The 23,515-nt window shown below is 46.1% G+C and overlaps 2 long non-coding RNA genes across 5 annotated transcripts in view; both read right to left on the bottom strand.

Annotated features, from left to right (window-relative positions):
• The window catches only part of LOC123049190 (uncharacterized), a 36,716-nt gene extending 34,173 nt beyond the window's left edge, over positions 1–2,543 (bottom strand). The window contains exon 1 of the long non-coding RNA XR_006423465.1: positions 2,462–2,543. This is a non-coding gene — a long non-coding RNA (uncharacterized lncRNA). The remainder of the gene's footprint in view (positions 1–2,461) is intronic.
• A 615-nt stretch (positions 2,544–3,158) lies between these two features.
• On the bottom strand, positions 3,159–5,836 carry LOC123052605 (uncharacterized). Of its 4 annotated transcripts, XR_006424810.1 has the most exons (5): positions 5,142–5,835; positions 4,818–5,002; positions 3,906–3,965; positions 3,543–3,697; positions 3,159–3,433 (listed from the first exon to the last, which is right to left on the bottom strand). It is a non-coding gene; the product is annotated as an uncharacterized lncRNA (long non-coding RNA). The 4 variants fall into 4 exon arrangements; XR_006424809.1 differs by having other exon boundaries at positions 3,543–3,965; positions 5,142–5,836; XR_006424808.1 differs by having other exon boundaries at positions 4,818–5,835.
• Between the last annotated feature and the right edge of the window lie 17,679 nt (positions 5,837–23,515).

The raw sequence follows: 23,515 nt of genomic DNA, 5'->3' as shown, positions 1-23,515 counted from the left end.
GGGGGGGGCAGGCACGGGCCCGGCGGGCCAGCGGCGCGCGTGGCGTACGGGCGCCACATGGCGGCTGCGGATAGGGCGAGGGGCGGCGGCGGACGTGTCCGGCGGCTGAGGAAGAAGCGTCCGGCGGCGCGGAGGGGAAATGATCTAGGGTTTGATCCGAAAATTCGGAGGGGGAGGTGTTTTTATAGGTAGAGGAAGTTAGGAGACTCGAAATGGAGTGCGGTTTTCGCCCACACGATCGTGATCGAACGACCTAGAGCATGGAGGGGACTTAGAGGGGTTTTGGGCTGTTTGGAGGGGGGTTTTGCTGCAACACACAAAAGGACTTTGCGGTTACCCGGTTAACCGTTGGAGCATCAAACGACCTCCAAATGGAACGAAACTTGACAGGTGGTCTACCGGTGGTGTACCAAGGCCACTTGGCAAACCTCGGTCCATTCCGAGAACGTTGAACACCCGCTCACGAAAGAAACAAGAGGGGTGCGCCGGTGCACGTGGGAGTGTCGGATTGCAAAACGGACAACGGGGAAAATGCTCGGACGCATAAGACGAACACGTATGCAAATGCAATGCACATGATGACATGATATGAGATGCATGACATGAACAAAAATGCAAAACGAAAACGAAACCCAACCACGGAGGGAATATCATAACACATAGACGAAAATGGCAAGAGTTGGAGTTACAAATATGGAAAGTTACATCTGGGGTGTTACAACATGAGTGGTCAAAAAGCACCACAAAGGTTTCACAAAAATCAAGACTGCACAAACTTATCCATCGACTGCTTAGTAAGGTTCAGAAAATAGGTGAACAAAAGTCATGGGATCATTCAGATTTCAACAAAAACATCAAAGACTGCAGGGCTGCACAACAAACAGGGGTGAACTACCACCCAAAACTACATAGTAATTACCGGTGAAAAATACTCTGTGATGCACAACAGGGTAGCTACATGAAGAGACTGTAGGGGAAAATGATAAAAAGACAAGCTATCCCCACGGTAATTAGAGGGAAAAAGCTTACACAGTGACAAGGTTCAGGCTATAAAACGAGAAACACTGAAACACTTAAAACTGCAGAGAGGCTCTATATAGGAAATGTAGACCAACTCTGAAAAAAATCTCAGTTACACTAATTTACAATATAACAAAACCCTACCACACCAACCTCCACATCAACAGTGACAAGGTTATGCTGAGCGCGAAATCACTGAACTCGATCCTTCAGAGTTCAACATCTACTGGATCCACCCCTCAAAACTAAACCCTACCACACCTACCTCCACATCAACAGCAAGGGAAATCTAGCGTTCTACGCCTACCTCCACATCAAACAGCCACAACACTGCCTCCAAAAAATGTCCTATGGGATCCTAACCAGGAGGAATTGGCCTCCGTCCACAGCAGGAAAAGGAAGACACGGCGGACTGCGCATGGCACGCTGCAACCTCCGACGCCACAACCACGGCGGACTACAAACACCATGGCAAACAAACTCTGCGGATCCACAAAATCCCCTAGATCTGAGACTACACGGCCACGAAACCACGGGCAAGAGACGAGAAAACATTACAAAGATGACCAAAATTTAGAGCCTACAGTGGCTACAAACCAGAACTCAGAATTCAGAGACAAGAGCTATAGGAACCACCACTGAAACATAAATGCCTACTACGCCTACTTCCACATCAACTCTAGGACACATAAAAATACACATCAACAGTAACAACCTAACTGGGGAGGGCACGGGATTTGGACTGCATCCACAAGAAAAACACAAGACCACGGCATGACACATAAGGTAGCAGTGACCCTCTACAGGACAAAATGCAGTGAGCATATATGTGAACTAGAAAAGGGTGACAAAAATGCACAGCAGAACTTCATGCACATAAATCTGCAGACCCTTGATATTATGTACACTCATATCATGGTGGAAATACATAAAAACAAGCATGTAATTCAGGAAAAGTGCAGAACAAAAATGAACAAAAAATACATAGAGATGATCAGTAAGCCACCGGGATGAACAACAGCGGACAAAAACGACACAAACATCACAAAATTCAGGCGCTCTAGCCACAACTCGAACTACAGACACAAGCTACGGGATCCGCAGCTGAAAACTAACACCAACTACGCGTACCTCCACAACATCTCCAGGAAAAACTATCCTCTACGCATACCTACACATCAACAACTAGAACCCTAAGGCGGGCGCTCATCCACATCTGCAGGAACACACACACCTCGGGCATGGAGACTACGTGCGGCACACTGCAGGCTCCTACCAGAAATTCACGCGCGCACAAAACACACACACATCACGGGCATGGAGAACACTGCGCCAGAAACATACACATCCCGCGGATCCGCGAACCCAAAAATCACCTAGACCTGGAACTACATGGCCACGAAAAGCAAGCACAAAAGCGCGAGAAGACAGGGCAACAAACCAGCGCAGCCGCGGGCGACGAGAACGAAGAGGATGCCGTCAAAATCCTGGGGCGGATGAACTCCAAATCGCCATGAACACGGGGAATCGCCTCGCCCTCCGCCGCCACTCGAGCTCTCACTCCCTCTGCCTTATCAAATGAGAAAGGGGAACGACACCCCGCTCCAAATTCAAAAGGGACAAAAACCTACAGTGCCCACCGGTTCGGCCGGGTCAAGGAAAAACGGGCGGATGGAGAAAACCGCGCCCGATAAACAAAAGCGACCCGAAAACCAGCACAAAAGAGCAGGACCGAGCGCGAATCTCGACGCGAGATCAAACAGACAGAAATTCGAACGTCAGCGAATTACAAAACAGCCGACTGTAAATTAGCAAAACCGTTTCACATAGGAGTTTTTGGTCATTTTAATAAAGAAAGAAAAGATCCTATGGAGGACCAACCGGAGAGAAAATATGTTTGGTTATCAATGTTCTATTGCCTAAATCAACTTTATTTTTTTCCTAATTAAGCATGCTTTTTCTCATGTAAGATTACATTTGACAAATCAGATTCAAGGTCCCTGAATCGTTATGGTGAAAACTTAAATGAAACAAGTGAGCTTTCAGATGAGCGCATGTTCAAATCTACCAAACACTTAAAAGAACATCACAGAAGGAAGGGCACGTTCAGAGATTTGCAAAAAAATAGCATTGGAACAGCACAAATAACTTCACATACATGATGTCTTAATAATACTGGGAATATATGATCTGAAACATTACACTCTTATTTGGGTAGAGAAAATGCTAAGTATTTGGGTAAATTACAGAACTTGTAGCCTTTGGGCGACAAAAAAAATTGAAGGGTTTATTTATTAATATTAGTGCACTCCAAGATGCTATAGTCAATCTTCTTCCTGGAAAACTTCACAAAGGCCTTGAGCTTGAAGCTTTATCAAGAGTGCAATGCAAAAGGCCGTTGTCAATCTTGTTCCTGCAAAAAAAAAACCAATTTAGGAAGTTGGAAATCATGTGAAAATCGACCACGTGAACTATGTAATAGGATTATGTTGTGTACTTAATTTTTTGGTTTAATAGCACACCTCTAGCATCTACAAGGGCTTTCAGTTCTCCAGTCCTGGTATTATCAACGGAACTAATAAAAGTGCTTAGGCAAACTTGCCCTGAATCTAGCACTCCAGTTGGCCAACTCCTCCTGCTCGTTGTGCCTCAGGTCGTAACTAAAATAGCCCCTCCCCTGCCAAAAGGAAGGTTGTTATGATGATCTTATGTGATGAACACATGTTAGAGGTTCATCCACTTCTTTATGCACACAAATCTGATCACGGACACAGCGGAGAGCACTGAAAAGAAAAACGTTGCCTGTCCGATGGTCTTCACTTATTTACTATATGCCGTGATGCCTTCCCTTGTAAGAAAAATAATGAAATACAGACTGCACTTACTGAACTCTTCCAATGATTTGCTGACATCACTGACCCCAGACTGAACCAAGTGTATCTTGCCTGAAAATATTACATTTCCCATACATCAAGATCTTACAAATAGAAACGAACAAAACCAAAAATTCTGCAAATAATGAGAATGTCATGAATTCAGAGATGAAAGCACAATCTACTGAGAATGAGGGGAGTCTAAATTAAGCTGCATGAAAGCTACATTAAAGTCCTTGACTTGACAGGCAGCTCCCAGTTGTCTCTCCTTTTATCGAAAAGCCACAGGAGCTAGTCTGACTCCCAGTAGGTAGGTCTGTTTTCTAACTAAGCTGCATTCTGCCTGCAGTGAAGCTAAATCTGCAAGCGCAGCAGCAAACTTTTCTTTTGGTTGTGTAGCTGGAATAGGTCAATTTTACTGTACTATTATTTTGCCTGATTGTTTTGTCTCCAATGGTGAAATCTTTATTGATGGGAACATAACACTGTTCATGCAAATTTGATGGATATTTTTGTTACCCATTGGTGCATCGTATGGAGAAAATAGAAGAGGGATATCAGTTACTACTATTTAGATTTATGTGCAACTTAACACTAAATAACTTATTTTTGCTACCCGATCGTGCTTGCTAAGGAAAAAAATAGAGGCATTTATCCCCCATTTTATTTGTTGGTGATTCCATCAATGATAATCGATAAAAGTTAAATTCTGTAAGTTAGAAAGACCCGCACATGAACATCCCTAAAGATAAAGGCTGCATTTACATGGAAGGCGAATAAACATGAGCAAATTGTTAAGTATTAGCTTGTCAAGATCTGATAGGTTTCAATTTTAGGCATGGATCTGAGGTATCTCGAATTGGAGTTCCTTGCACCTTGATTCAAATTCTGTTCACAATATTAATAATCTAGAAAGAAACTCACCTTATGCTTGGAATGATGCAAAGCCTGCACCGTGTCTTGAAAATCAACACACATACTTTCAAATATCGGTAAGATTATTGGGCTTTGCTCACTTCAGCATAGAAGAAGATACTGAGGCTTCACCCCCCTCTATAACAGTATGGCTACATTCTTTTGCGCATATAACTACACTGCTCCACTTAAACCTGTTGCGTACAGCAACAAATAGAAGAACCATGGTGTGGATAACAGATATATGAGTAATTAATCTTCTATGCTGTAAAAACATGGATGGTAAAACATGAATCGAAAAATGAAATCTGGTAGTCCAAGTGAAGTAATTACCTGTCCAGAAGCCATTAGAACTATCACCTAAAGAATTTCAGAAAAAAAATGCGAGAACCAGTTTCCAATATCTGGCCGAATCAATCGACCATCTCCCAGTTTGAACAATACCTGTACAAGTTGGGTGGAAGAAGCAAATATCGTACATGGATGATAAAAAATAAAGACAGAGGGGAACCTAGAAGAGCACCATGCTGATGGATGTTCTGTCGCTGGAGTTAGAAAAGTTAGCCTAGAGGAAGCATATATACACAGCGGAAGAATGAGAAACAAAGAGCCAGGCATCCATTAAGGACCGCGAGGGGCGCACATCATCCGTCATGAATGGTTGGAGAGAAACTGAAGAGTGATTACTTCCTTCAAACCCACGGTAGCAGTTTCAAGAGACGAACAGCCGGACGGCGATTCACGGAGTGGATGAATCCGGGCTGGATGGATTCGACGTGGTCGGTCCGCCGCACCTTGAATCGGGACAGACTGGATGCATTGGGTCCTCTCTGCGCCTCGGATCCGGAGTGGATGGATTCGATGCGGTCGCTCCCGCTGCGCCTCCAATCGGGGCTTTTTCTTGGAAGCAACCGAATAAGGAGTATGTGGTCGCTCCGCCGCGCCTCGATCGGGACTGGATTAGGGTTTACGGCCGCGAGTGGACGGACCTAACGCAGTCGCTCGTACGCCTCCCAAGCCCAGTAGTGTACCTTCGCCTGCCCGGATGGGGAGGGTAATAGAAGCCCATCAAACCCAATTTAACGACAGAGGCCCAAAAAAGTCACCAGAGCAGCGGCCTAGAACGGTTGGTGCTCAACTGTAGCGAACGAAGCGAGCCTACTTGCGATCCAGGCCAATCCGACGACCGAAAATCGTAAAAAGTGACGATCGGACGGCTTAATGGCCTGGGAGGGCTTGAAAGTTGCTCAGTTATAATGATTCTAAATTTTCCGAGCATCAAGCTCGTCACATATGTGTGTTTTCTCCATATGTACTTTTTCTTCGTCATTATGTGCATCGATGTGACTTAAGTTTTGGCCAATCTCGGTTGCCTGGCTCCTGTGCTTATGCCCTACGTTCCCGTTAGTTCGGCTAGGGCATAAAGGGAGCACCTCTGCGATTATTACTGTCGGGTCATCCGGATGTGTACCTCAGACTGGGTGAAGCCGAAAGCTAGCGTTCTTAAGGGAATATTCGGTCGGTGAACTAAAGATGTTTTTTCATTCGTCCCATCGTGAACCCCCAGAAGCTATACACATTGTGATTTCTTCATCACAGTTCGGACATGCACATCGATGCATGCACACCCAGGGAAAGAAACCCTTAACGGAACTATTCTCTCTGGAAAATGTTTCTTACACTCTTAATGTAATATAACATAACTAGCCGGATAATTGTATGTTCAAGCAACTATGACCCCTACGCCTGATTTCCATGCATACCCGGTCTACTCGGCCGCTCTGGTATTCGGAAATACTCCACACCTTCGGGTCCAAAGGTCGAAGCGAAAAGGTCTGCCATGACAATCATTTTATAATCCAGCTAGAGTTGCGTATGCAAAGGAAAGTACATAGTCACTTAGGACTTAAAAACTTCCTCCTCTATGTCGTCCAGCAGGCTATCTAACTTACAATCCTGCTGGAAATACTTGGCGGCTAGTGTTACTTGGTCATACACTAAACTAATGGGAATTTCTTCCCCATTTGACCCTAGCGGTCCGACCCGGGCCATGTGATTTGGATCCAGCTTGGTATACCGCATTTTCACCATGGCCCAGGCCTCTCGCGCACCCTCTCGGAAGGCCGATATCTTCCATAGTCGGATACGCCGCCGCGCTCCCTTGAACAACTCTCCAAGCTCCTCCGTACTCCCTGGAGGGGAGGCGGATGGCCATAAGGCCTTGGCTACACTCCTCATTGCCTGCCGAGCTTGCTCGTGCAATTGCGACAGCCCTTGCAGAAGATCACTTGATGATCCAGACACCTCCTCTTCGGGACGTCCCGTCAACATACCTGCAATCATAGCTTTATCAGCTACTTTTACCTCCAAACTATTATAAGGTAAAATCCGGCCACGTACTGAATATGCCGCCTCGCAGCTTTTTATTCTCCTTCACGGAGTTGGCTAGCTGGGCCCGCACATTTTTCAGTTCTTCGCCCAGTTTGGTGTTTGAGTCCTGGAGTTTGTTTTTCTCCTCTCTAACTCGGGCCAGGACACGCTCGCCTGTGGCCTGTAGTCTTTTTGCCTCTTTCTCTCCCGCTTGAGCGGTTTTCAACTTCTCTTCCAGTTGACCTGATGATCCTATTATGAGATAAGCAACAGTATTAGCACAACTACTATATAATTGTTATTCCTCGATGGAGGGGGTCATTACTAGAAGATGCCTTCTTGGACTTTTTCAGTTTGGCGGTAGCAGCATTTAGCTGTGTCCGACACTGCTCCAGCTCTTCAGCTAGCAGGTTGTTCTTCTCCGTCAGAACCTGGTTATACATCGATTCTTAAATCACTTGTGCCAACTACTTTCAGTCTCGGGGGCTACTAGCATGTGGTTATCCTTTTCGGACAAAATAAACCTTACCCGCACATCTGTTAAATGCTGCTTTGTGGCTCTGCCAAGCCCATCTCGAGCAGCTCGGATGTATGCGTCAGCCGAGCTGAAGGCATCAAACGCCTCTTTTGAGAAGCCAGGGTCCCGTAAAAGGGCCCTCTGTCGCCGATGATTCATGGCGCTGTCCACTTTCGAGTTGGTAACGAACATATCTTCCGAGCCCTCGGCCGAAGGACTGTCTGGTGTCATTCCCGTATCGGCTCCTGTCTCTCTGGCAAGGTCCGCACCCCGGCTGTTGGGAGTACGACTGGCCAAATTCCCGGACATAGTTCGGCGAACCTTTTTCCTGATATAGGACAAACATAACGATCACAGTTGGATGTGACTACTGAAGCATACTTTCAAATCCGTATCTCTTTGACGAAGGCCCGGTCGTGTCCTCATCGGCCCTCCTTCTAGAGGCCTTGCTCGGCGCAGGAGCCACTCTCTTCGGAGTCGCCCTCGGGGTAGCATGACGTGCCGAACGCCTCCCCTTTGGAGCATGAGACAGTGCGGTGGGTGAGGCAGTGCGAGGAAACTCTTTCAGGGGGGATTTCTCCTGATGACTTACGTGGGAAGCAGGAAGAAGACCGGGATAATCGGCGATAATGGCCACTTATGTGCCATCGTAACTCGCCTGGTAAAACACCCCTTCCGCAAGTACCACGAATATATCCGGGTCCTCTTCGAACCCAGGATCAAGCTCCCGGTCATGGTTCTCTGGCTGTGGGGTGGGGCTGTGGAGCCCCTCGGCGATCTTTCGCCAGTGCTGTTATAAACAGATGGACTAAGAATTCATTAAATGTAACTTGGAGAGCGGAATGAGTAAAAGTAGAGGGGTCAGGACTTAACCATCTGGGAGGGTTATACATGGAGTACCCATCTCTGTGATTGATGTGAAGAAATTCCTCTTCCTCCCCTTTGAACAGCTCGACCAATATCTTTGCCAGAGCTGCGGGGGTATCCGGACCTTTCCGACCACAGCGGGAGGCGTCATCCTCCCCGTTGTAGTGCCACATTGGGAGCCCTCTATATGGGAGTGGCTGAACCCCTCGCTCTATGGAGGTTGCCATTACCTCAACCATTATTAATCCGGACTGGGCGAGCGTCTCTTATCTTGCCCATGAGCTGATAAACTTCCGCACTATCGTCTTCTTCAAGACTTCGAGGACGCCAACTGTGGCGTTTCTTCAGCGGAACGCTGGCAAATTCGGGAAGACCCTTTTGAACTGGGTCAGGGAGTGCGACGTCCTCAATGTAGAACCTTTCGGAAGGCCATTCTTCAGATGCCTTCCTTGGTGTGCCGGGCAGGTATCCGGTATTGGCGATGCGCCATACTTCGGCTTCGCCCACTTCAAATATTGACCCCTCGTGGTTACGCGGGACAAGGCAAAACAACTTTCTCCATAGTTCAAAATGGGCCTCAACGCCCAGAAATAGTTCGCATAAAGCGACATAGCCCGCAATGTGCAGGATGGAGGCGGGAGTAAAGTTATGCAGCTGGAGGCCATAGTATTCCAAAAGCCCCCGGAGGAACGAATGGATTGGAAATGCGACGCCCCTTAGCAGATAGGGGACGAAACACACTCGCTCCCCCCGGATGGATTGGGGAAGTCCTCCGCCTGGGTCTCGCCATTAAAGGAGGCCAACCCTGCTCGAACCGGGACCAGATCCGCAGGGGGAAGAAATCCCTGCGTTTGCAACTTCACCAATTGACTGTGGGACACAGAGCACCTCTCCCACTCGCCTTTCTCTAGGTCGGAACGGGAGGAGGAGCCGGGAATGCTAGCCATGATGGAATGGTCTTTCCTAGCGGTCTCTGAGGATTTTCTCCGCGTAGTGCCGAATGGATCTGAGATCCAATCTCTTAAATAGACACTCTTTATGGCTGGGGTGTTATTTGCAAAAAATACCCTGACCTTCCGCATTCGTTCGACACGTGGAAGCTGAAGTCATTGATACATGGAAGCCGAGGAGGGCGACATTGAATGGAAGGCCGAATACATTACTTAAAGGTCATCGGAGGAGGAACCCGCCTTGCAATGACGAAGACAATCTATGAGCCAAACACCTCGTCATTGAAGACTGGTTCGGGGGCTACTGAGGGAGTCCTGGACTAAGGGGTCCTCGGGCGTCTGGCCTGTTAACCATGGGCCGGACGGATGGGCTGTGAAGATATCAAGACCGAAGACTGCACCCGTGTCCGGATGGCACTCTCCTTGGTGTGGAAGGCAAGCTTGGCGATCGAATGTGTAGATTCCTTCCTCTGTAACCGACCTTGTGTAACCCTAGATCTCTCTGGTGTCTATATAAACCGGAGAGCTTAGTCCGTACGGAGAGAGACTCATTACCATAGTCATACAGGCTAGACTTCTAGGGTTTAGCCTTACGATCTCGTGGTAGATCAACTCTTGTAATACCCATATTCATCAAGATCAATCAAGCAGGAAGTAGGGTATTACCTCCATAGAGAGGGCCCGAACCTGGGTAAAACATGGTGTCCCTTGTCTCCTGTTACCATTGACCTTAGACGCATACTTCGGGACCCCCTACCCGAGATCCGCCGGTTTTGACACCGACAGGTACTAACTATTATACCTTGGCTTTTTTATTCCTTTGACTCGTTTCAAAAATAGAGAAGATATTTATGCACATCCTTGTTTTCAGGGTTCACTGATGATTACCTCTCAAACCACCTCTGTGGTCAGGAGGCGAGGAAAGTTTTCATACAACACCCACGGTTCAATATTTAAGTGTTCCTGAAGAGGTCGAAGGATGGACGGTCAATCATCCACAGGCACTGGCCTAAAGTTGCAAAGACCTTCAACATGAATGAAGGCTCAATATTCGCCTTCCACTTCAGCAGTTTTCCAGAAGAGACGCATCTCTCTATGTATCGTCATGATGCTAATTTCGAAAGGTTCTAGATGTTGCATGTGAAACTTGCTGCTGGTGCTAGCTGAGTGCTGAAGCTATATCATGTTGTACTCCGATGTATTTCAATTATGAAATCCTGCTTCCTTAATATGGAAATGGAATATATTATGTGCTTAATATGAATGTCAATTAGATTAGTAAATGGATTATTAATAATATGCTAATTAGCCCGCTAATTAGGTTTTCTTATTGCAAACGGTTAATGAGAAAACACCGTGGGTGATGATCTAAGGCAACGCACACAGTTTCTAGGAATAAACCGTGTTGGATCAATGAACAATCACACACAAAATTTCAAAACTGTTTGCGTTACGCCACCTTGCGCAAACGTTTTCCTTGTAGTGACTGTGTGGGATGTATATACGAACGGAAACGTTTAGTGGTGACTGACTGTGTGGGATGTACTTACGACCAGAAAAGATTTTGCCTGTATAATTGTATTTTTTGAGCACTACTGTACGTATTTCTGTATTTGAGTGCTCGCCGGTCGCACACGACCTCATTTTGCCGAGCGTGTGTGCCAGGAGGGCATATCCCCAACGGTTTATGGGTCGTGTGGGAAGGACCCCTGATAATCCCCAAGTGCAGGGAATCATCGCAGCAATTCCCAATGGTGGAAGTGATAAGTATGGAGTGTTGAACCCACAGGGAGCTAAAGGTAAGATCAATATTCTCTCAAGTCCTATCTGCCACTGATACGACTCTACGTACACCGAGCGTTTGCTTCCAACTAGAAACGAGAAATAAAACTACGTTGTGGGTATGAAGAGGATAACTTTGCATGATATCGAAGAGCTAAAATATAAAAGTAGGTGCTGTTATCATAAAGTTAGAATATATTACTAAATATTATAAATAGCGAGTCTTGAATAATGATAGATCGGTGTGCGGAATTGTCCTAGGCAATTGTTAACAAGACCGGTAATCACTATTGCCATTTCATATGAGGGAGAGGCATAAGCTAACATACTTTCTCTTCTTGGATCATATGCACTTATGATTGGAACTCTAGCAAGCATCTGCAACTACTAAAGATCATTAAGGTAAAACCCAACCATAGAATTAGAGCATCAAGTCCCCTTTATCCCATACGCAACAACCCCCTTACTCAGGTTTATGCTTCTGTCACTCAAGCAACCCACTATAATAGAATCATGAAAGTAGTGCAACACCCTACATCGGGAATCCCTCACGCTTGCGTGACACGGAGGGCACAATAGGACAGCACCAAAATAAAACATACAACTCGTACCAATCTAGATCATCAATCAACCCAAAGACAAAGGATATCTACTCAAAACATCATAGGATGGCAACACATCATTGGATCATAATATGTGGCATAAAGCACCATGTTCAAGTAGGGATTACAGCGGGGTGTGGGAGAGTGGACCCCGTAAAAGAGATGAGGATGGTGATGATGATGGTGATGTTGATGAAGACGATCACCGCGGCGATGATTCCCCTCCCGATGGTACTCCGGCGCCACCTAGAGAGAGGAGGAGAGGTTCTCCCCCATGTGCTTCCTCCTCCATGCCCCCTAGTTGGGGAGAGGTTCTCCCTCTGGTCCTTGGCCTTCATGGCGATGATGGCCCCTCCGGGATTCTCCTCCATGGCCTCCGGTGATGATGGCCCCCTCCGGCAGGGTGCCAGAGAGGGCCTAGATTAATTTCTCGTGGCTACAGAGCTTAGCGGCGGCGGAACTTCTGATCTAGGTTATTTTCTAAAGGTTTCTATATTTATAGGAGACGATGGCGTCAAGAAAAAGTCAGGGGGTCCCCGAGGCGGCCACGAGATAGGGGGCGCCCCCAACCCTCGTGGGGCCCACGAGACTCCCCTCCGGTAGATTTTTGTTCCAGTATTTTTTATATTTTCTAGAAAAATTCTCAGTTGATTTTCATCGCATTTCGAGAACTTTTATATCTGCACAAAAACAACACCACGGTAGTTCTGCTGAAAACAACGTCAGTCCGGGTTAGTTCTAATCAAATAATACCAAAATCATATAAAACTATTGCAAACATGGCATGAATACTTCATAAATTATAGATACGTTGGAGACGTATCAACATCCCCAAGCTTAATTCCTGCTCGTCCTCGAGTAGGTAAATGATAAAAGAAATAATTTATGAAGTGTGAATGCTAGCAAGTGCATAAGTTTGATCAATGATGATTCCAGTCACTTTTTCTAGCATCATTATATATCATAACAGTAGCTCAACTCATGAAACTTCTCATGATCAAGTAACAAGCTATTCACACGTTAAAGTATAGATCACAAACTTTCTTGAAAACCAACAAACTGTGCTCTTAGTCATCAAACAATTGAAATTCACCTTATTTTCGGGAAGGGTCTATGTAAGAGCTTTGATTCAGCAAACTCCACATACTCAACTATCATTTAATCTTTCACAATTCCTAACACTCACGTGATATTTGTGGGTTCAAAGCTTTAATCAGACACAGAGAAAGATAGGGGCTTATAGTTTTGCCTCCCAACCTTTTACCTGAAGGGTAATGCCAACAATAATAGTTCATGATAACTTACATCCAATTGGATATATATATATCAGGATCTTTCCAACACAATGTGCTTGCCAAAGGATAAAATGTAAAAAGGAAAGGTGAAGATCACCATCACTCTTGTATAAGGTATAAGGCAAGAATAAAAGATAGGCCCTTCGCAGAGGGAAGCAGAGGTTGTCATGTGCTTTTATAGTTGGATGCACAAAATCTTAATGCAAAGAACGTCACTTTATATTGCCACTTGTGATAGGGACCTTTATTATGCAGTCCATCGCTTTTATTGCTTCCATATCACAAGATCGTATAAATCTTATTTTCTCCACACTAATAGATCATACATATATAGAGAGCAATTTTTATTGCATGCAACAATGACAACTTACCTGAAGGATCTTACTCAATCCATAGGTAGATATGGTGGACTCTCATGGCAAAACCGGGTTTAAGGATATTCGGAAGCACAAGTAGTATCTCTACTTGGTGCAAAGAATTTGGCTAGCATGAGGGGGAAAGGCAAGCTCAGCATGTTGGATGATCCATGACAATATACTTTATTTCAGACATAAGGAAACATAACCCATTACGTTGTCTTCCTTGTCCAACATCAACCTTTTAGCATGTCATATTTTAATGAGTGCTCACAATTACAAAAGATGTCCAAGATAGTATATTTATATGTGAAATCTCTCTTCCTTCAATATTCTTTAATGAATTGTTCAAGTGACCAATTCTGTGTTTGCTATCTTTCAAATAAGTTTACTACCTATTCTTATTCTGTGTGAAGTCATTACTCCCCATGGTATAAGCATATGAAACATATATAAATTCAGATTTATGATATTCAATTCATTCAACCATTTACTCATAGGATGTACGTGAAGCACGTGAGTAAATGACAAACTACTCCAAAAGACATAAGTGAAGGACACTGAGTAGTCAAATAATTAACTAGCCATGGGAGGATTCTTTTTCATTCAAGATTTCAGATCCAATGATTTTATTCAAACAACAAGTAAAATTGAAAATACGCTCCAAGCAAAACACATATCATGTGACGAATAAAAATATAGCTCCGAGTAAGGTATACCAATAGTTTTGAAGACGAAAGAGGGCATGCCCCGGACGAAAGAGGGGATGCCTTCCGGGGCATCCCCAAGCTTAAGCGCTTGAGTCTTCCTTGAATATTACCTTGGGGTGCCTTGGGCATCCCCAAGCTTAGGGTCTTTCCGCTCCTTATTCTCCTTATATCAATATCTCACCCAAAGCTTGAAAACTTCAATCACACAAAACTTAACGGAACTTTGTGAGATAGGTTAGTATGACAAAGAGTAAACCATTCACTTTGGTACTGTCAAAGACAAGCTTGATAATCCCCAAGTGCAGGGAATCATCGTAGCAATTCCCAATGGTGGAAGTGATAAGTATGGAGTGTCGAACCCACAGGGAGCTAAAGGTAAGATCAATATTCTCTCAAGTCCTATCTGCCACTGATACGATTCTACGTACACCGAGCGTTTGCTTCCAACTAGAAACGAGAAATAAAACTACGTTGTGGGTATGAAGAGGATAACTTTGCATGATATCGGAGAGCTAAAATATAAAAGTAGGTGCTGTTATCATAAAGTTAGAATATATTACTAAATATTATAAATACCGAGTGTGGAATAATGATAGATCGGTGTGCCGAATTGTCCTAGGCAATTGTTAAGAAGACCGGTAATCACTATTGCAATTTCATATGAGGGGAGGCTGTAACGCCCACGATGCGGCTATATCTCCCACGTGTCGGGGCACGACTTAGAGGCATAACCGCATAGTGGTTTTGTCGCAAGAAGGGTCATCTTCACACAATCCCATGTAATGAACAAGAATGGGATAAAGAGTTGGCTTACAATCGCCACTTCATACAATACATAAATATTATTCATACATCATCCAAAATACAAACATATAGACCGACTACGGTCAAAATCCAGATGAAAATAAGACAACCCCAAATGCTAGATCCCCGATCGTCCCAACTGGGCTCCACTACTGATCGTCAGGAAAAGACACACAGTAACGACCACGTTCCTCGTCGAACTCCCACTTGAGATCGACGCCATCATCTGCACTGGCATCGTCGGCACCTGCAACTGTTTTGGTAGAATCTGTGAGTCACGAGGACTCAGCAATCTAACACCCGCGAGATCAAGACTATTTAAGCTTGTAGGAAAGGATGGCGCAAAGAGGTGGAGCTGCAGCGGCAAAAGCATATATGGTGGCTAACTTGCGCAAATGAGAGCGAGAAGAGAAGCAACGGAACGGACGTCATCTAGCAATGACCAAGAAGTGATCCTGAACACCTACTTACGTCATGCATAACACAGACCGTGTTCACTTCCCGGACTCCGCCGAGAAGAGACCATCACGGCTACACACACAGCTGATGTGTTTTAAATGGGTCAAGTGACAAGTTCTCTACAACCGGACATTAACAAATTCCCATCTACCTCATAACCGCGGGCACGGCTTTCGAAAGATAATACCCTGCAGGGGGGTCCCAACTTAGCCCATCATAAGCTCTCATGGTCAACGAAGGATAAACCTTCTCCCGGAAAAACCCGATCAGTCTCGGAATCCCGGTTTACAAGACATCTCGACAATGGTAAAACAAGACCAGCAAAGCCGCCCGAATGTGCCGACAAATCCCGATAGGAGCTGCACATATCTCGTTCTCAGGGCACACCGGATTGTCCAAGCTTCCGATAGGCCAGCCCAGAGTTGCCCCTGGTGGCCACCGGCGACTGACAGTTTGGACCAATACTCAGTGGAGCACTGGCCCGGGGGTTTAAAATAAAGATGACCCTCGGGCTCGCGAAAACCCAGGGGAAAAGGCTTAGGCGGCAAATGGTAAAACCAAAGTTGGGCCTTGCTGGAGGAGTTTTATTCAAGGCGAACTGTCAAGGGGGTCCCATAAATCACCCGACCGTGTAAGGAACGCAAACTCAAGGAACATAATCCCGGTATAACAGTAACTAGGGCGGCAAGAGTGGAACAAAACACCAGGCATAAGGCCGAGCCTTCCACCCTTTACCAAAATATATATAGATGCATTAATAAATAAGAGATATTGTGATATCCCAACATATCCATGTTCCGACATGGAACAAACTTCAACTTCACCTGCAACTAGCAACGCTATAAGAGAGGCTGAGCAAAAGCGGTAACTTAGCCAAACAATGGTTTGCTAGGAAAGGATGGTTAGGGGCTGACATGGCTAAAATGGGAGACATGATATAGCAAGTGATAGGTAGCGGAGCATGGCAATAGAGCGAACAACTAACATAGCAAAGATAGAAGTGATTTCGAGGGGTGGTCATCTTGCCTGCAAGGTTCTCAGAGTTGTCGAAAGCTTGATCCTCGTAAGCGTACTCGACAGGTTCCTCGTTCACGAACTCGTCTCCCGGCTCTACCCAAGACAAGAACACAAACAAACGGAACCACAATCAACAACGAGAAATGCGCAAACAACATGATGCAAAACATGTATGATATGCAAGATATGATATGCGATGCATATGCGTGCTCCGGAAGGAAAATGATGAACATGAAAGTAACTTGGCAAACCAAGCATGCCACTGGAAAGATGAGATGATTTCGGTCGAAATCGATATAAAGATCACCGGAATCGGATGCACGGTTTGCAAATGGCAAGCAAAACAAGAATGACACGAATCTGCGATAAACAGCAAGATAGCACTTAAAATGCAACAAGTAACAATGCTACAGCACCCCAACATAGCAACAAAGCACATGGCAGTAATCTACAGGAGATGCTTGACAAAAGATGAACACTGAGCTACGGCTAGATCACAAAATATCAAGCTCAAACAAGAATGGCAAAAGTGCAAAAGATTACAGGTTCACAGACTTGGTGAAAAACTGGGCATGGCAGAAAACAGCATCAGGTAGCAATGTTCGGAGCACGAAATCAACATGCTACAGGAACTTAATATAGCAAAAAGGCACGGCAGTGTTCTACTAGATGCACATGACAGAAGTCCCTTACTGACCATAAGCCAAAAAGGAACAAAAGATATGATGGCAAGCATGTAAACATAGCAAGTTTTGTTATCAGGTTTCAGACTTAGCAGAAAACAGAGCATGGTAGAAATAATAATATGTAGGCCTCTTTGTGAGCTTGATGCACTCACTACAGATCAATACATGACAAACCAAGTATACCTACAGCAAGATGACATGTTTATGAAGCTAACTATGGCAAGAACAGTTGCATAGCATGTATGGATCAACTACAATAAGCTTGGCAAGATTGCATATCATGTTAAGAATCTGCCAGAAATATTTTATAGCAAAAGTAGAGCAAGATTGAGTCATGCTATGGCACTCCATAATTGCAAACAATTGCAGGAATGGATCAATTACAACTATAGCTACAAAACATCCTTACTGAACATCTCCAAAATATGCATGGATCTTTCTGTAACATCAAGTTTACATGGCAACAAAATTACAGCAGACAAGGACTTGGAGAAATCACCGAGTCCCTGAAATCAGAAATATTACGGGGCCTACTTTGCATGCTTGTGCTAGTCACCACAGAGATCACAAAAATGCATGGCATATACCCTTGGAAAGATGGCATGGCATACTTCAAAACACATGTAGAGCTCATGCCCATAAGATGCACAGAATAAATGATACAAAAATGACAAATCTCCAAGTTCTGCTAAGAACCAGAGAATAACAGCAACTAGCCCTCTTCCAACAGAGATTTGGGCATCAATATGACCTCTAATGAACATAGTGCAATTGAACAAAATGTAGATCATCACGAGGCGAACAATTTGACATATTACACGCACGAATCGGAGCTACAAGTAAGGAGTTATGGCATCACGAACAAGTGCACATGCTGAGAAAATTTGAGGATTTAGAGAAAAAAAGGGGGCGAGGAGAGGTCAAACGCACGTACAGTACAGATCGAGATCGAGCGGATCTGGCGCGAGCCCTCGCCGGAGAAGAGGGCGGAGCTGGCGGCCGGCGACCGGAGGAGGGAAGAGGAGGCAGGCGGCGGCCGGAGGTGGGACCGGCGACGGAGGAGGCGGCGGCGGCGCTGGTGCGGGAGGCGACGGGCGGCTCGGGCCCGGGAGGGCCGCGGTCGGGCCTGCGGGCCGCGGCGGCGGGAGGCCGGAGGCGGGCCACGTGGCGCCTCGCCACTGGCTCGGGGCGGCGGCGCGGATGTCCGGCGGGCGCTGGACGCGTCCGCCCGCGGAGAGGGGATTTTTCTTAGGGTTTCGTCTGCAAATGTATTTCGGGATGCCCACATATTTATAGGTAGAGGGAGCTAGGAGGCTTCAAATGAGGTGCGGTTTTCGCACACACGATCGTGATCGAACGACCTAGAGCATGGAGGAGAGTTTGGTGGGTTTTGGGCTGGTTTTAGAGGGGTTTTTTGCTGGACAGTCAAATGGACTTTGCGGATGCCCGGTTAACCGTTGGAGTACCAAACGACCTCCAAATGGAACGAAACTTGACCGGTGGTCTCCGGGTGGTATATTAAGGCCACTTGACAAGCCTCGATCCATTCCAAGAAAGTTTGACACACGCACACGAAAGAAAACAAGAGGGGTGCACCGGAGGAGATAGGAGCGCCAGATTGGAAAACGGACAACGGGGAAAATGCTCGGATGCATGAGACGAACACGTATGCAAATGCAATGCACATGACGACATGATATGAAAATGCATGACATGACAAAATACAAAACGAAAGACAAAACCCGACAACGGAGGGAAAATCATAACACATAGCCGGAAATGGCAAGAGTCGGAGTTACAAATATGGCAAGTTACATGCGGGGTGTTACAACACTCCACCACTACGAGAGGATCTCGTCCCGAGATCTAGGACTGAAAGAACTCCGGATATTCAGAACGGAGATGGTCCTCGCGTTCCCAGGTGGCTTCCCGGTCGGAATGGTGCGACCACTTCACTTTTAGGAATTTGATTGACTTGTTGCGAGTCTTGCGCTCAGTTTCTTCAAGAATAGCAACTGGGTGCTCATGATAAGACAAATCTTCCTGGAGGTCAATCTCTTCAAAGTTGATAGTGCGCTCAGGCGTCTTGAAGCACTTGCGGAGCTGTGACACGTGGAACACATCGTGCACGTTCGCGAAGTTGGAAGGAAGCTCAAGTTGATAGGCGAGGTCGCCTCTTTTGCCAATGATCTTGAAAGGACCCACGTATCTAGGGGCAAGCTTCCCTTTGATACCGAAGCGACGAGTGCCTTTCATTGGAGAGACGCGGAGGTAGACATGGTCTCCGATCTCGAAAGCCAAATCACGATGCTTACTATCATAGTAACTCTTCTGCCGCGATTGCGCGGCTTTGAGATTATCACGGATGACTTTACACATTTCTTCAGCTTCAGTGATTAAGTCATTGCCAAGAAGTTGACGTTCACCAGTCTCTGACCAATTGAGAGGAGTACGACACTTTCTGCCATAGAGAATCTCGAATGGGGCCTTGCCCGAACTCGCTTGGAAGCTGTTGTTGTAGGAGAATTCAACATATGGAAGACAATCTTCCCATTTCATGCCAAAGGAAATGACACAAGCCCTGAGCATATCTTCAAGAATTTGATTGACTCGCTCGACTTGGCCACTAGTTTGAGGATGGAAGGCTGTGCTGAAGCGAATGTCAGTGCCCATGGCCTTCTGGAAGGAGTCCCAGAACTTAGAGGTGAAGATGCTTCCACAGTCTGAAGAAATCAATTGTGGAATGCCGTGCAAAGAGACAATTCTGGAGGTGTATAGCTCTGCCAGCTGAGCTACTGTGATGGATTCTTTGATTGGAAGGAAATGAGCCACTTTAGAAAGCTTGTCAATGACAACAAAGATAGCATCATTTCCGCGCTTGGACTTGGGAAAACCAGTCACGAAGTCCATTTCGATATGATCAAACTTCCACTCTGGGATAGCAAGAGGTTGGAGGAGACCAGCTGGTTGTTGGTGTTCTGCTTTCACTCTTCAGCAGACATCACATTCATTCACGAATTGAGCAATTTCTCGCTTCATTCGAGTCCACCAATACGACTGCTTGATGTCATGATACATCTTCGTACTTCCAGGATGAATGGACAGAAGAGAATTGTGCGCCTCGTTCATTATGACTTTCCTTAGATCACCTTTAGGAACCACAATCCGGTCCTCGAAGAACAAAGTGTCTCTGTCATCAATGCGATAGCACTTGTATTTGGAAAGACCCTTGTCGATACCACGTTTCACCTTCTTCACCATGGCATCAAGGAGTTATGCCTCACGAATTTGATCTTCCAAAGTAGGAGATACTATGAGGTTGGCAAGAAAGCCTTGAGGAACAACTTGGAGATTCAGCTTGCGGAAAGCTTCACAAAGATCCGGTTGGAATGGCTTGAGGATTAAGCTGTTGCAATAAGCCTTCCTGCTTAAAGCATCTGCAATGACATTGGCCTTGCCTGGAGTATATTCAATACTCGGATTGTACTCTTGAATCATTTCAACCCATCGAGTCTGCCTGAGGTTGAGGTTGGGCTGAGTGAAGATATACTTGAGACTCTTGTGATCAGTGAAAATGTCCACTTGTCTTCCCAAGAAGAGATGTCTCCACGTTATAAATGCATGGACAACTGCCGCCAACTCAAGATCGTGAGTGGGGTAGTTCTTCTCGTTGGGCTTCAACTGACGAGAGGTATAGGCCACAATTTTCTTCTCTTGCATTAACACAGCACCGAGACCTTGGAAAGAAGCATCACAGAAAACTTCATACGGCTTGGATTCATCAGGAGGAGTCAAGACAGGAGTTGTGACTAGTTTCTCTTTAAGAGTGTTGAAAGCAATATCACACTCAGGAGACCAGACATATTTCACATGCTTCTGAAGGAGGTTGGAAAGAGGCTTTGCAATCTTGGAGAAATTCTCAACGAATCTTCGACAATAGCTTGCAAGACCAAGAAAACTGCGAAGCTGCTTGACATTTTGAGGAGGTTCCCAATTCACAACTGCGGACACCTTCTCGGGGTTAACAGCGATGCCCTTGGCAGAGATGGTGTGACCAAGGAAAAGAACTTCATCGAGCCAGAACTCACATTTGGAGAACTTCGCATAGAATTGATACTCTCTGAGCTTGTCGAGCACCAATCGCAAATGTTTGGCATGATCCTGCTTATTCTTGGAGAAGACCAAGATATCATCAAGATACACCAGAACGAATTCATTGGTATAGGGGTTGAAGATGAAATTCATCATCCGAGAGAACACTGGAGGAGCATTGACAAGGCCGAAAGACACGACAGTATATTCATAAGAACCAAAGCTTGTTCTGAATGCTGTCTTGGGAATATCTTCTTCACGAATGCGAATCTGATGATAACCCATACGAAGGTCAAGCTTCGAGAATACTTTAGCCCCTTTGAGTTGCTCAAATAGCTCATCGATGTTGGGAAGTGGATACTTGTTCTTGATTGTCTTCTTGTTCAATGGACGGTAGTCGACACAAAGTCGGTCCGTGCCATCCTTCTTCTTGACAAAAAGAACACCACAACCCCATGGAGAAGAACTCGGTCTACTCGGGTTAAACGAATTTTCTGGGACTCTGAACTCTCTTCTACTCGGGTTAAACGAATTTACAAACTCTAACACTAGGATCCCGTGACCGCATTCACCCCAAAGTTGGATAAGCCATAGTTGTTTCTTAGAATAGTATATTGAACAATTCACACACTGTCATTTGACTCCTTTGAAATGTCTTTGCTTTCAGATGGAACCCACGAGGCAGGTCGTGCGCCACACGACGGCCATTGGTGCCTCGGGATCACCGGCTGTGCTAGCTGAGATGATGACCTATATGGGTTATCGCTGGCACCCTGAGTACACCGTCTACGAGGAGTACCAGGACTTTAACCAGGAGCAGTACCGTGCCATCGTCCACCTCTACTCGCGAGAGTATGACTCCACTACTGTGCTGCACACCGCACATGGTGTCGGTGTGACCATCGATATGGCTGTCCACGATGCTGCCTATGCTGCTCTGACACGTCTTCGTGGAGAGTATCGGGAGTTGGACACCTCCCCTTTCAGGCATATTGCTATCGCATCTGATGTTGGTGCGGAGGGATACTATACTGCTGCCTACTCCACTGTCACCTGAGAGCCCTTCTACCATCAGAACCTGGTTCTGCATGCTGATGGGCTGGATCGAACTAATCGAGCTCTTCGCCACGAGATGTACACCACCCGTCAGCACCTTTACCGTGCTCTGACGCTGCTGCACCCCTTTGTCCGATCTGGACAGCTACCGCGTACTGCGATCTACCCAGCCAGGACCGTGATGCCCCACGGTGTCGGTTGGCTAGAGGTGGGAGGCTACTCTCCCGCACTTGGTCCTCTTCTGCCACCTGAGCGTCGGGCTCTACACCTGAGTATCCGCGGCCCCCAGTCTGCTGACGTGGAGGGCTATCCGTTGCCTCACTACCAGCTGTTGGGCTACGATTACCTCCACAGTACCTCTTGGGACTGATGTAGGCTTGCTTGTAGTGTTAGATGCATTCGCCGCGAGCCTGTGTGCCTCCTATGATGTTTTAGTCTATGTACTGAACTCTATGCATGACCCCTTTTGTAAGTTATGCCGACTACTATGTAGTAGCTATCGTGCTCCTTTCATTATGCATGTTTCATCATGAATGATTCTTGTCTTTGCAAATTTCTCAATGCTGAACTACCCCTGTTATATATTAGCAGGATGGTTAGACCAGGTGGTCGTGGTCGTGGTGGCAATGCCCCACCACCACCTGAGTACATGGCTGGTATGATCCAACAGTTTGAACTGAACCGCCAATTCATGGAAAATATGATGGCTCAGTTTCCTCGCCCCAATATGGACCAGCAACCAACCCCAGTAACTCTGCAGGATTTCATGCGCCTGAACCCAACTGTGTACCGCAGCTCAACTCAGCCTCTGGATGCTGATGACTGGCTCCGTGACATCACCTATGAGATGGAGTCTGCCAATGTAGCCCCTGCCAGCTATGTCAACTTTGCTTCCTTCTTTCTGAAGGGACCCGCAGCTCAATGGTGGGACAGCCACAGGCGTACTCTGCCAGCTGGAACAATCATCACCTGGCCAGACTTCCAAGCTGCTTTCCGTGCCCGCTTCATTCCTCAAGGAGTCATGGACCGGAAGAAGCGTGAGTTCTGCAACCTCACCCAAGGCAACAAAACTGTTGAAGCTTATCAACGGGAGTTTCTGGACTTGTCTCGCTATGCTGAAGAGGACATTGCAACTGATGCACGC

This window comes from Triticum aestivum, chromosome 2D (genome assembly GCF_018294505.1).
Source record: "Triticum aestivum cultivar Chinese Spring chromosome 2D, IWGSC CS RefSeq v2.1, whole genome shotgun sequence".
Lineage (NCBI taxonomy): Eukaryota > Viridiplantae > Streptophyta > Magnoliopsida > Poales > Poaceae > Triticum > Triticum aestivum.
Note: the sequence above shows the minus strand (reverse complement) of the source record. Positions and strands in the feature narration are given on the sequence as shown.